This window comes from Octodon degus, unplaced genomic scaffold (genome assembly GCF_000260255.1).
Source record: "Octodon degus isolate 3935 unplaced genomic scaffold, OctDeg1.0 scaffold00167, whole genome shotgun sequence".
NCBI lineage: Eukaryota > Metazoa > Chordata > Mammalia > Rodentia > Octodontidae > Octodon > Octodon degus.
Genome location: NW_004524743.1, coordinates 3,089,296 through 3,100,812, shown reverse-complemented (window position 1 = coordinate 3,100,812; position 11,517 = coordinate 3,089,296). Strand labels below are relative to the sequence as shown.

Sequence of the window (11,517 nt, the reverse complement as noted above, 5' to 3'; positions counted from 1 at the left end):
CACTGACAAAGGTTCTATAATCTGAGGTACAGGATCTCAGGATAAATCCTGAGGGCATTTCACTGACCTTCTCAGATCCAAAAGCTACAACTCTTGTTGCATTGGTCCTGCTTTACCTTGGTCTTATCCATCCATTAGAAAAGTATGAAGATGAAATATAGGAAGTAAAGCCATGCTGTTATGTTGAGCTGTGGGGGACTCAGGTCAATCATTTCTGACATTGGCAGTTAAACAGAAGACCCAATGCTATTATGGTCTACTGGACTCTTTTAGAATATTTTGCTGAATTTACACACCTATAATATTTAAATAATGGAACTTAGAAAAAAAGGGGTATACAGATGAATGTCCATTTTGTATCTGTGTATTTAAAGTGGTTGGGATAGATATATAGTTACATTCTCTTAATGAACAGAATGATTTGTTCTAATGGTGTTCGTAAATAGGATCTCAGGTCCGCATCTTGTACAGCAATTAATCACTAAGAAGAGTATATGCATTGTGTTGGTTATTGAAACTGTCCTACCAATTTGATTTGAAACTGTCTCATTGCCGTTTATCAATAAAATCATGAAAAAAAAAAACTGAAGTGTTAGACTCACTGTCAACCATGGGCTTGAAGTGACAGGAAACACCTGCATGACACGTCAGTGCTTCTCTACTGCTACCAGGAATGAGCATTCCTACACAGATGTCTCCAGCCTCAGGTTTATCTTCAACGAAGTACACAATCACCTCTTTTATTTCCTAAGGGAAGGAAGTCATCTGGAGAAGAAGCATGATCTGTCCTTGATCTCCGATTTATCCCCAGGGTCCAGGACAGTGGCTGTAGGCAGCAGGCTTGCAGTCTGCACTGACTGGATGAATGAATGGGCAACAGGAACTCCAGTAATACTTCCCTGAACCCAGCTTCTCCATCCATGCATTGTTCTCCAGGAGGCGCTTACTTGCCAGGTCAGCGCCGTGTGTCTGCACCCAATGTCTGCTCCAGCACAGAGCCTGGTGTGCAGTATATGCTTGATGCACGTTTGTGGAAAGTGTGTTCCGAAGCTTGCATGGGAGGGCACGGCTGCCACAGCGTGCCAGCTTAGTTGCTGGCTTTTAGTCTCCAACATCTCCAAGATGCTGCTGTTGTCAAGGGAGCAACTATTTGTCCCCCTGCCACCAGTGGCTCAAGCTGCAGAAGTGTAGCTCTACACTCTGAGGGCCTAAGCTGTAGTATTCTGTGTTAAACAGGAGTTTCATGTGAGCAAAAATAAAAATAGAGACGAGGAGCATCAGATACTTTCCTTCAAGCGAACTTTGTTAACCTTGGGATATTTTCAGGTGAGGGTGTGGCTTCAGCAAGTCTTCACCCTGCTGAAACAAGCAGGGAAAGTTCCAATTCTAATGAAGTCCAGCTTACCAGTTATTTCTTCCAGGGACTGTACTTTGGTGTTTTATCTAAAAAGTCATTGCCACAGCCAAGGTCATCTGGTCTTTCTCCCACATTATCTTGTAGGAATTTATAATTTTATGTTTAGGTCTATCATTTATTTACTTATTCTTTTACTTACTTCTTGGTCTGTGTCTAGATTTATTTGACGGCATGTAGAACTCAGGTTGTCCATCATACTTTGATGAAAGATCATCTTTGCTCCTTGTATTTCCTGTGCTGCTTCGTGGGAGATCAAGGAAGACTGCTGACTAGACTTATGTGGGTCCATTTCTGGGTTTCTATTCTGTCCCATTGATCTGTTTGTATACTCCTTCTCCAATACCACACTATCTTGTTTACTGTAGCATGACAGTAAGTCTTGAAGTCTAGTGTCACTCTTTTGGCTTTGCTTTTCTCTTCTATTACTAACTTGGCTGCTTTGGATTTTTTATTTCTTCAAATAAATGTCAGAATCAGTTTGTCAATATTCACAAAATAACTTACTATGATATGGATTGGGATTTCATTGATTCTATACATCAAGTAAAAAAGAAATGACTGACAATATTGAGTCTTCCTATTGTAAACACAGACTATTTCTCCATTCCTTTCTTTCCTCTTTGATATCCTTCATCAGGGTTTTGTAGTCTTGCTCAGACTGATATTGCACATCTTTTGTTAGATTTATTCCCAATTTTTTTTGAGGGTGCTCTTGCAAATAATGTATTTTGTATTTAAAATTCCACTTGTCAATTGTTAGTATGTATTAAAGCAATTTACTTTTATATCTTAGCTTTGTATCCCACAACCTTGCTATTACTTATTTATTCCAGATTGTTTTTGGTTGATGCTTCTGGATTTTCTACATAGACAATCCCATATCTATGATCAGATTTATTTTTGCCATCTTAATCTATATACCTTGCATTTCTTATTGCATGAGGTAAAATTTCCAATATGATGTTGAAAAGCAGTGGTGAAAGGGCTGGCGAGATAGTTCAGTGGACTAAGCTCCTGCTTAGTCAAGTGCAGGGACTGTGGGTTATTTATTTTTTTTTTAAGTGAAGGATTTTTTTTGGGGGGTGGGCTCAGGAAGCCTTCAGAACAGGTCTGGTTTGGACTGAGGATCTAGGGATTGAACCACAGCATCCTGAGACTGACTGCTTTGTTTAAGCAGGCACTTAAACAACTGATCAAACCACAGCCCCCAGGACTGTGGTTTGATCCTTGGCACCACATGCTGTGCGGGCACTGCCCCTGGGTGCACTGAGCAGGCCACTGAGACCAGGTGTGGTGGAGTATGCCTGTAATCCCAGTGCTGGGGAGGCTGAAAACAGGAGGATCACAAGTATGAGCTGCACAGTGGGACTCTGTACCAAATACATTAAAAAGAAAAGAGAAAGCAAAGCAAAGCAAAGCAAAGCAAAGCAAAGCAAAGCAAAGCAAAGCAAAGCAAAGCAAAGCAAAGCTGTGGTGATCAGGGACATACTTGCTTTCCTTCTGTTCTCTGCAAGAAAGCCTTGGGCTTCTCCAGTTAAGTACGATGTCAACTGTAGGCTTTAGGAGACATTCTTCACCAAGCTGAGCAAGTCATGCTGAAGGCCTAGAGACCTTGGGTGGGTCAGATTAGATTTTATAGACTATAGATCTTATCAAGTGCTTCTTGCATCTGTTGCTGTGATCATGCGATTTTTTTTTTCCTTAGCATACTGATGCGATGAACTGCACTAAGTGATTCTTAAATATTGAAGTAGGTCTGCATACCTAGTTGGATAAATCTTACTTGGCTGTAGTGCATAATTCTTTATATATGTGGTTGAGCTGATGTGCTTATATGTTGAGGATTTTTGCAGGTGCACAAATAGAGATTTCGGTTTTTAGTTTTCTTGTAATACCTTTGTATACACATTGAATGGCTCATAATATGAGTTAGGAAATAAACTCTCTGCTCCTATCTTGTGGCATATATTGTAGAAAATTTGTATAATTTCTGAAATGTTTGGCCAAATTTACCAGTGAACTAATCTGGGCCTACTTCATTGTTTCTGAAGATTTTGGACTTGATGTCTTTTGTGTGTGTGTGTGTGTGTGTGTGTGTGTGTGTGTGCGTGTGTGTGCGCGCGCGTGCGTGTGCGCAGGGTCTCTCTACATTGCTCGGACTCGTGATCCTCCTGATTTCTGCTTGCCTAGTGCTGGCATTACAAGCATGTGCCACCACACTTGGACTCCATTGCCAGCTCAGTGCACCTGGGGGCAGGGCCAGCACGGCATGTTGACTTGATGTCTTTATCATCTAGATGTCTGTCTCTGCAGTTTTTACAAACTCCTGGGAGTTTTTCTTTGCTCTTTAGATTCTGCAAAGTTTTTTCACTTAACCCTTTGGATGGATGTTGTGACTGCTGGAAACATTTCAGCCGTGGCTTGGTTTAAGAACTTCAGGTACTTTGCAATCTTCTCACCTAGGGCTTCAATCACAGCTTTGGTGTCACCTCCCACTTGTGCCTCCTGTGACTCCCTATGAGCCTCTTCCTCTGCCTCGGCTTCTGGCTGCTTCTGCTCCTGTTCCTCTTCATCAGCAGAAAAGTTCTCCAGCTTGTCTTCAATGTCTGTCACCCCACAAGAACCAGGCCATCCCCAGAAAACGAGTGCAGCACTGATTCTGCCACAGTCTGGTGAGCCCGGGTGAGGATCAGCTGCTCCTTAGTTAACATCTGGCCTCTTCTTTTCCTTCTCAGTGACAGATTCCAAGCCTTCATCTGCAGCTTCCTCTTTCAGGATGCCCTGGGTTGCTGTGGGAGGGTCTTCCAGAGATGAAGAAGAGAGAAGCTGGAGGCTGTGGGGACTCTGCACTGGGTATCTTGACAAAGGAAGGGGTCCGGCCCTTCTGCCAGCCATTAAGGACTGCCCATAGTCTGCAAGTCAAGCTCTCCATGCTTTAATAATTTCCCAGTGTGGAATTTCTCAACAAAGTCCTCAGAATTCTCCCAGGAATCCACTTTTAAGTCCTAATGGTGTAGTCTGGCCTTGCTTGTTCCAGGACAGCACCAATGTGGTCTCCAGGAGTCTGAAGTTTTTCAACTTGAACAACTCCCTGCAGCACAATGTCTATCTCTGAGTCCTCAGAGGGGTCAACCACACCCGGACAGCTGATGAAGAACATGTGATGCATCAAGGCGACATATCACCAGACCTCTGCTTCACCTGTAATGGGAGCCACATTGCACACTGCCTTGGAATGCAGTGTGTTTGTCCCAGAGCTCTTGCCAACATTTGCGTGGCCAATGAACCTTGTGCTGATCTGTTTCTAGTCAGTGTGCAACTTTCTAAACTGCCGCAGAAGCCAAATAAATGCCCCTTTGCCCAAGGGTAAGACTTATATGGAAAGCAAGTGTTGGACAGACCTGGGAGAAGAGAGCAACCCACTGCTTCATTGGCCAGGTTAGAAGAAGGTCACATATGTTGAGTACAAAAACGAAATATTTCCAGGGCTTCTCTTCTTTCAAGTAAGCCTTGATGTGTGTGTACACGTGCATGTGTAGGGCACCCACTGAATTTCTAACATTGAGAACTTGGACTCAACAGATGATGAATCTATCATCTTGTAGAGCTCACCACACATGTATGTATAGCTTTTTCTATAAGTGACTGTATATCACTCACAAAAAATTTGGCCACTTTCTCTGTGACTTTGACATAGTTTTCAAAACTTTCCGTTATCTAAGATGTGCACTTGTAACTTGCTTTGTTCCATGACAACTTTGTATGGATCCTGCAGAACTGTATCCATTTCCTCTTGAAATGTTTGTAGTAATGACTGCTTCCCTATATTAGTGTTTCCAAACCATCTATTATTGAGCTGTATTTGTACCATTGTGCCAGAAACTCCCACTGATGGATAGTGAAGAGGCTCTATCACTTTACCATGAATGTTCCTGTGCATGTTTAAGCACCAGATTGCAGCCCAGTCCCTCATGGTCTGGCCTTCTGCTCCCTGTATTTGATCCGAGTTTGTCCTGGCCTTGGAGAGGTTGATGCTGCTCCGTTCCTGGGCTTTGCCACCTTGCTTATGGGACAGGGACCATCTGGTTTACTGGGTAATGAAGCTTGGAACATGCCAGGGCAGCCAGAGTGACCCAGGCAAACCACAGTGGACTATGAGCGTAAGAATAGCAAGCTTCTACATTTAATTGATAATTTGAAGATCTAGCTTTTGATTTGGTTTTGGTGTTTTAAATTTCATTGATTCCTTGTTTTTGTTAATCTCTTCTTTTTTCTTTGCATTGAATTTGTTCTTCTAGTTTCTTATGGCAGGAACTTGTATTTTGCATTTTAACTCTTTCTTCTTTTCTAATATATCCATCCAATGTATATATAAATATACACATCCTATGCTGTACATTTTATTGTAAGCATTGATTTTGCTACATCCCACAACATTTTTTGTTATATTTTCCATTTTCATTTACCTCAAGATGTTTTAAGAGAGATTTCTTCTTTGACCCTCATGTTATTTAGAAACATGTTGCCTAGTCACTAAGCATTTTGAGATTATCCATTCATCTTTCTGTCATTGATTTCTGATTTAATGCCACTGTTACCTGAGGGCAGATCTTGTATTCTTTGAAACTTGTTAATGTGTTTCATGTAGTTTATGATTCAGTATGTTCTGTCTCAGTGACTATCCCACATGTTGGAGGAGAATGTGCATCCCATTGTTTGCTGGTGGTTTTGTGAATCTGGACTACATCCTAGCTGGTTTTCTGCCCACTGGATCTGTCTGTTTCAGAGAGAGGATGTTGAGGTCTCTAGCTGGAATAACGAATTACCAATCTCTACTAGTGTTTGTGAATGTTGTCTTGCTGTTCTGTTGTTAGACACATTCTTTTTTTTTTTAGGTCCTGGGGATTGAACTCAGGACCCTGTGCTTGCCAGGCAAACGCTTATTTTACTGAGTTATCTCCCCGGCCCCTTAGACACACTCATGTTAAGGATGATTACGTCTTCTTGGACTATCAACTGCTTTATCACTAGGTAATGCCATTTTTAAATCTCTGATGGCTTTGAAGTTTGCTCCATCTAAAATTAATGTAGCCACTCCTATATTCTTTTGATTTTATTGTAATACATCTTTCATCACTTTACCTTTAATCTACATGTGTACATGTATTTAAATGGAGTTTCTCATAGCAACATACAGTGGGATGTTAGTTTGTGATCCACTCTGATGATTTCTGTCTCTTAACTGGTACATCTGGAGTGCTGGCATATAAAGTGCTTAATGGTGCAGCTGGATTAGTATCTAGCATAGTGTCATTCTTTTCCACCTGTTTCCTTTGCTTCTCACTCCTATTTTTGTCTTCCATCCTTTTTTACTATCTTTTTTTTTTTTTTTTTTTTTTTTTTTTTGTATTTTTAGGGAAGGGTCTACAGTGTGTTCAGGATCTCACTACTAGATCGGACTCATAGTAATCTGCCTGTTTACAGCCTCCCAAGAGCTGAGATTACAGGTGTGTGTCACCACGCCCAGTCTCAATTGCCATCTCAGCATGCCCCAGGAGCAGGGCCAGCATGGCCCAAGGATCGAACCTCTGGCCCCTGTGCCTGCTTGCAGGTACTTTAATCTGCTGAGCTATTTGGCTTTCTTACTATCTTAGTCATTTTCTGCTGCTATAACACACTATTCAAGGTTAACACATTATGACAAGACAAGTTTATTTGGTTCACAGTTTGAGGACTCACCAGTGTGGCACTGGCACGTGCTTGTCTCTGGTCAGGGCTCTGATCTCATCAGAAGTGGCAGATGGTGTGTACAGGTGTGAAACACATGGCAAGATAGGAAGCAGGAGAGACTCAGGGCCAGGCTGATGCTTTGTAACAACTAACTCTTGCAGAAACTGAGTAGGTCTCAGGAGAAGGACATTTATCCCCCAGTGACCTTGTCACCACCCATACTGCTCCACCTCTTCCAGTTCCAAAACCTGCATACATGGCCACACTGAGCACCAAGGTTCTAGCACACAGTGGTGACACAATCAAACCATGTCTGAGCGACAGCATTGGCTCCAGAGTGGTAACTCGGCACTGAACACGATTTCAGTTTACAACCCATCCAAGTCCACTTCTGATAGCACCACACTGCTTTACAGGTAGTGCAGGTCCCTGGTAGTGACAAAGTGCTCTTAATTCCCCCCTTCTGTCCCTTGTATAATTGTTGTCATTTATCATATATATAATATAGTCATATATTATATATATGTACACACGTATATGTATGTACATATATGAGTACACACATACCTAACCAAATACATTGTTGCTATTATTTTGAACATTTATCTGTTAATGAAGAATATAAAAATTAACTTTTATTTTCCTGTCACTAACTCGTTTGCTGAGGCCCTTCTCTGTCTGTCTGTCTGTCTGTCTGTCTGTCTGTCTGTCTGTCTGTGTCTGTCTGTCTGTCTGTCTGTCTGTCTTCCTGTCTCTCTCTCTCTCAAACACATCTTGCTAGGCATGTCTACTGGCTACAAATTCCCTCAAGTTTTGTTTGTGGGAAGTCTCTCTTTTTCTTTATTTTTGAATGATAATTTGTGAGGTACAGAACTTGAGTTTTTTCCTTTTCAATATTTTATTTCATTCCCTTCTCTTTTTTGCTTGCGTGGTTTCTGAAAAATACTCAGGAGTAAGTCTTATTTTTACTCATGTAGAGGGAAGGTGTTTTCTCACTGTGGCTTCAAGATTTTTTTGCTTATTTGAATTTATTTTTTTATTTGAGATAGGGTCTTGCTAGGCCTTGAACTCACCATGTAGCTAAGGCTGAACCCGAACTCAGAGCGATTCTTTGCCTCAGCCTCCTAAGGGCTGGGATTCCAGGTGCCTGGTAGGCTGAGGTGATCTGCCGAGGTGCATTTCTGCTATGTTTTCAGCCTGTGGCCTTGGGGTGGCTCTCTCTGAGCTTCCTTGTTCTGTGGTTTCATGTCTGGCATTAATTTTAGGGAGAGGGAGTAGAATTCAATCAGTATTACTTCACTGCTTTTGTTCCTTTGTTTTTCTTCTGTGGTTTTCCCATTATGTATATGTTACACTCTTTGTAGCTGGCCCACAGCTGTTGGATACTCTGTCCTCCCCACTTCTTTTTTCATTTATTTTTAGTTGTGGAAGTTTCTATTGGCATCTGCACAAGCCCAGAGGCTCTGGGTCTATGGAGGGACCCATCAAAAGCACCCTTCACATCTATTCCAGTGTTTTTGACCTCTAGCGTTTCGAATCCTTTTCCTAATTTCTGTCTCTCTGCTTAGGTTACCCACTTAGGTTATCCGCTGTTCTTACTTGCTGTCTTCTTTCATCCATTGAAGTCCTGAGCATATTATTAAGTTTCAACAAATTCCTGCCTTGAGAGTTCCACCTGAAGATATACTCATAAGTGAAATAAACCAGACACACATGTGTAAATAACGTATAGTTTCCCTAGTATAAGAAATCAAAAGAAGAAATACAAATAGAAAGGTATAATACAAGTAAAAGGAAAGCAAGAACTTGAGGACTAAGAGAGGGAAAGGAGAAGAGCTAGGAAACATGACAGTGACAAGTCATACAGTTATATGTACAAGATGGGCAAGGCAATGATCCTGAGAATCTCCAGATTTTTGAAGCTAGCAGTTAACTGGAAAGATTCTCACCCTGACTAACTATATATACTGATACCTGTGAACTAAGTAACTGCACTGAAGATGGTAATCTGTAATTGTAGTTTCATGCTTTGAGTGCCTGTCTTTCTGGTCTTCTGAATACGGGCTGCTTGTCATGACATGGCAGTTGCTGCTGTGCTATCTCTTGGGTAGATGATTGCTCAAAAAGAAGGGGGTGGTGAATGAAGGCAGGAAACAGGAAAAGGAATGTTGTGGAACTGTCCTACTTCAAGGTTGTATATGGTTAGATTTCTGGACTTATGTGTAAACGTAAGAATTATATAATTCTTTATGCCTATTTTAAAAAATATATTCTAATTTTTAAATGTTTTTTCATCATATTCTGTAGGGACTTAAAGTTCAACATATCAAAACTTGATGAAAAATACCTGTTCCATATTATGCTGAAGATGTTTGATATTCAGACAGATAGTGAGGTCAAGCTTAACAGTCTAGGTTGTATGGTAGTAACAATAAGCTTGTCTTCTGGAGGGTTAACAACCTAACTTTGCAGATCAAAATTAGAGAAAAAGGAGGGCTGCAAGGAAAGCCAACATTTTGGCCCTAGCCTTCCAAGGTCAATTAAGACTCAGGACATAGGAGAACTTGTACTGTAACGTTATGTAACTCGGCAGAGTCCCAAGTTTTCTGATGAAGAAGATTATGGGGCCAAAGAGGAAAGTGATCGATGATGTAGAATGTGCCTAATGAGAGTCACATGGAGAGAAAACATTCTCTTAGGCTTTCACAGAGAGCACATTAGCCAAGCAATGGCCATGACTCATCCACATGGCTGACACTAACAAAGGATCTACAATCCGAGGTACAGGATCTCAGGAAAAATCCTGAGGGAATTTCACTGACCGTATCAGACCCAAAAGCTACAACTCTTGTTGCATAGGTCTCGCTTTATCTTGGTCTTCACCATCCAGCAGAAAAGTATAAAAACGAAGTATAAGAAGGAAAGCCATGCTGTTATGTTGAGCTGTAGGGGACTCAGGTCAACAATTTCTGACACTGCCAGTCAAATGGAAGACCCAATACTATTATGAACTACTGGACTCTTTTAGAATATTTTGCTGAGTTAACACACCTATAATATTCAAATGACAGAACTAAACAAAAAAAGGGGATACAAATGAATGTCCATTTTGTATTTGTGTATTCAAAATGGTTAGACTAGTTATATAGTTACATTCTTTTAATGAATAGAGGGATTTGTTCTAATAGTGTTTGTAAATAGGATATCATGTCTGCATCTTGTACAGCAAATAACCACTAGGAAGAATGTATGCAATGTGTTAATTATTGAAACTGTCCTACCAATTTGGTTTGAAACTGTCTTATTGCTATTTGTTTCTCAATAAAATTATGGGAAAAAAAAGAGCGTTCCACCATTCCTGCCATATGACTGTTCATTGCAGCCACAAGGTCTTGTGCTGCCCTTTGCTATGCTTTATAGCTTCCTCTTAATCGGTGGGCGTGATGTTCATAGGAAAAGGAACTGCAGTGATATGGCCGATCTACCATCCTAGAACTTGGTCTCAGCCTTTCAGGGAGTCTGGGTCATGGAATTATGACCTTTGCTGGTGGTTCTTGGTTTTCATCCCTTTGGATGAGGCAGTGTGGTGAGATGGGGATGACAGTAGGCATTTTCTGCTCCCCCAGGTAGTCAGGCTCTGGTGGAAGAGTTTCTTCAGGCTTTGTGCAGAACAGAATGTCTGGCATATTTCAAAGTGGTTCTTTCCTCCTCATTCAGAAGCCCAGGGGGATTTATTCTGATTCTCAGTGCAAGCACCTAAAACTGTTCACTCTGTTGGGTGATGGTCATGAAGGTGTGGGGGCCTCCCTCAGCCTGAGTCCTGCCAGAGTTTTAACTTAGCCCGTAGCAATTGGCTTTATTCATTTTTTTCCACCCTGGCACCGGTTCCTGTAGGGATTTCTTTTCTTTTGTATTTTAGGGAAGGGTCTACAGGGTATTCAGGGTCTCACTATTAGATCGGACTCATAGTGATCTACCTTTTTACAGCCTCCCAAGAGCTGGGATTATAGGCGAGTGCCACCATGCCCAGTCTCAATTGCTGTCTCAGTGGCCCCTGGGGATGGGGCCAGCAATGCAGGTCCGGGGATTGAACCCAGGGCCTCTGTGCCTGCTTACAGGAGCTTTAATCCACTGAGCTATTTGGCCAACTGTGGGGATTTCTGTGAGGGTCAGAAGTGATTTTCTAGATCTGCTCTTCTGTCTCTCCAAGTTTTGATGTATTAATTGGGCCTATGTTCTTCTCTGATGGGGGCAAGAAGTTTCATTTATCAGTTTGTTGATGTCTTGGTTACTTTTTTTCTCAATGCTGAGATGAAATAACTGAGATGCACAGAATTGAGGAAGGAAACATTTATTTATCTCACAGTCTA

General features: G+C 41.5%; 1 protein-coding gene and 1 pseudogene across 1 annotated transcript in view; both read right to left on the bottom strand.

Moving 5' to 3' along the window:
• Ak5 (adenylate kinase 5) overlaps positions 1 to 11,517 on the bottom strand; it is a 280,437-nt gene that overhangs the window by 66,576 nt on the left and 202,344 nt on the right. The gene's annotated exons all lie outside the window — the stretch shown is intronic.
• LOC105743784 lies at positions 3,785 to 5,036 on the bottom strand (annotated as a pseudogene).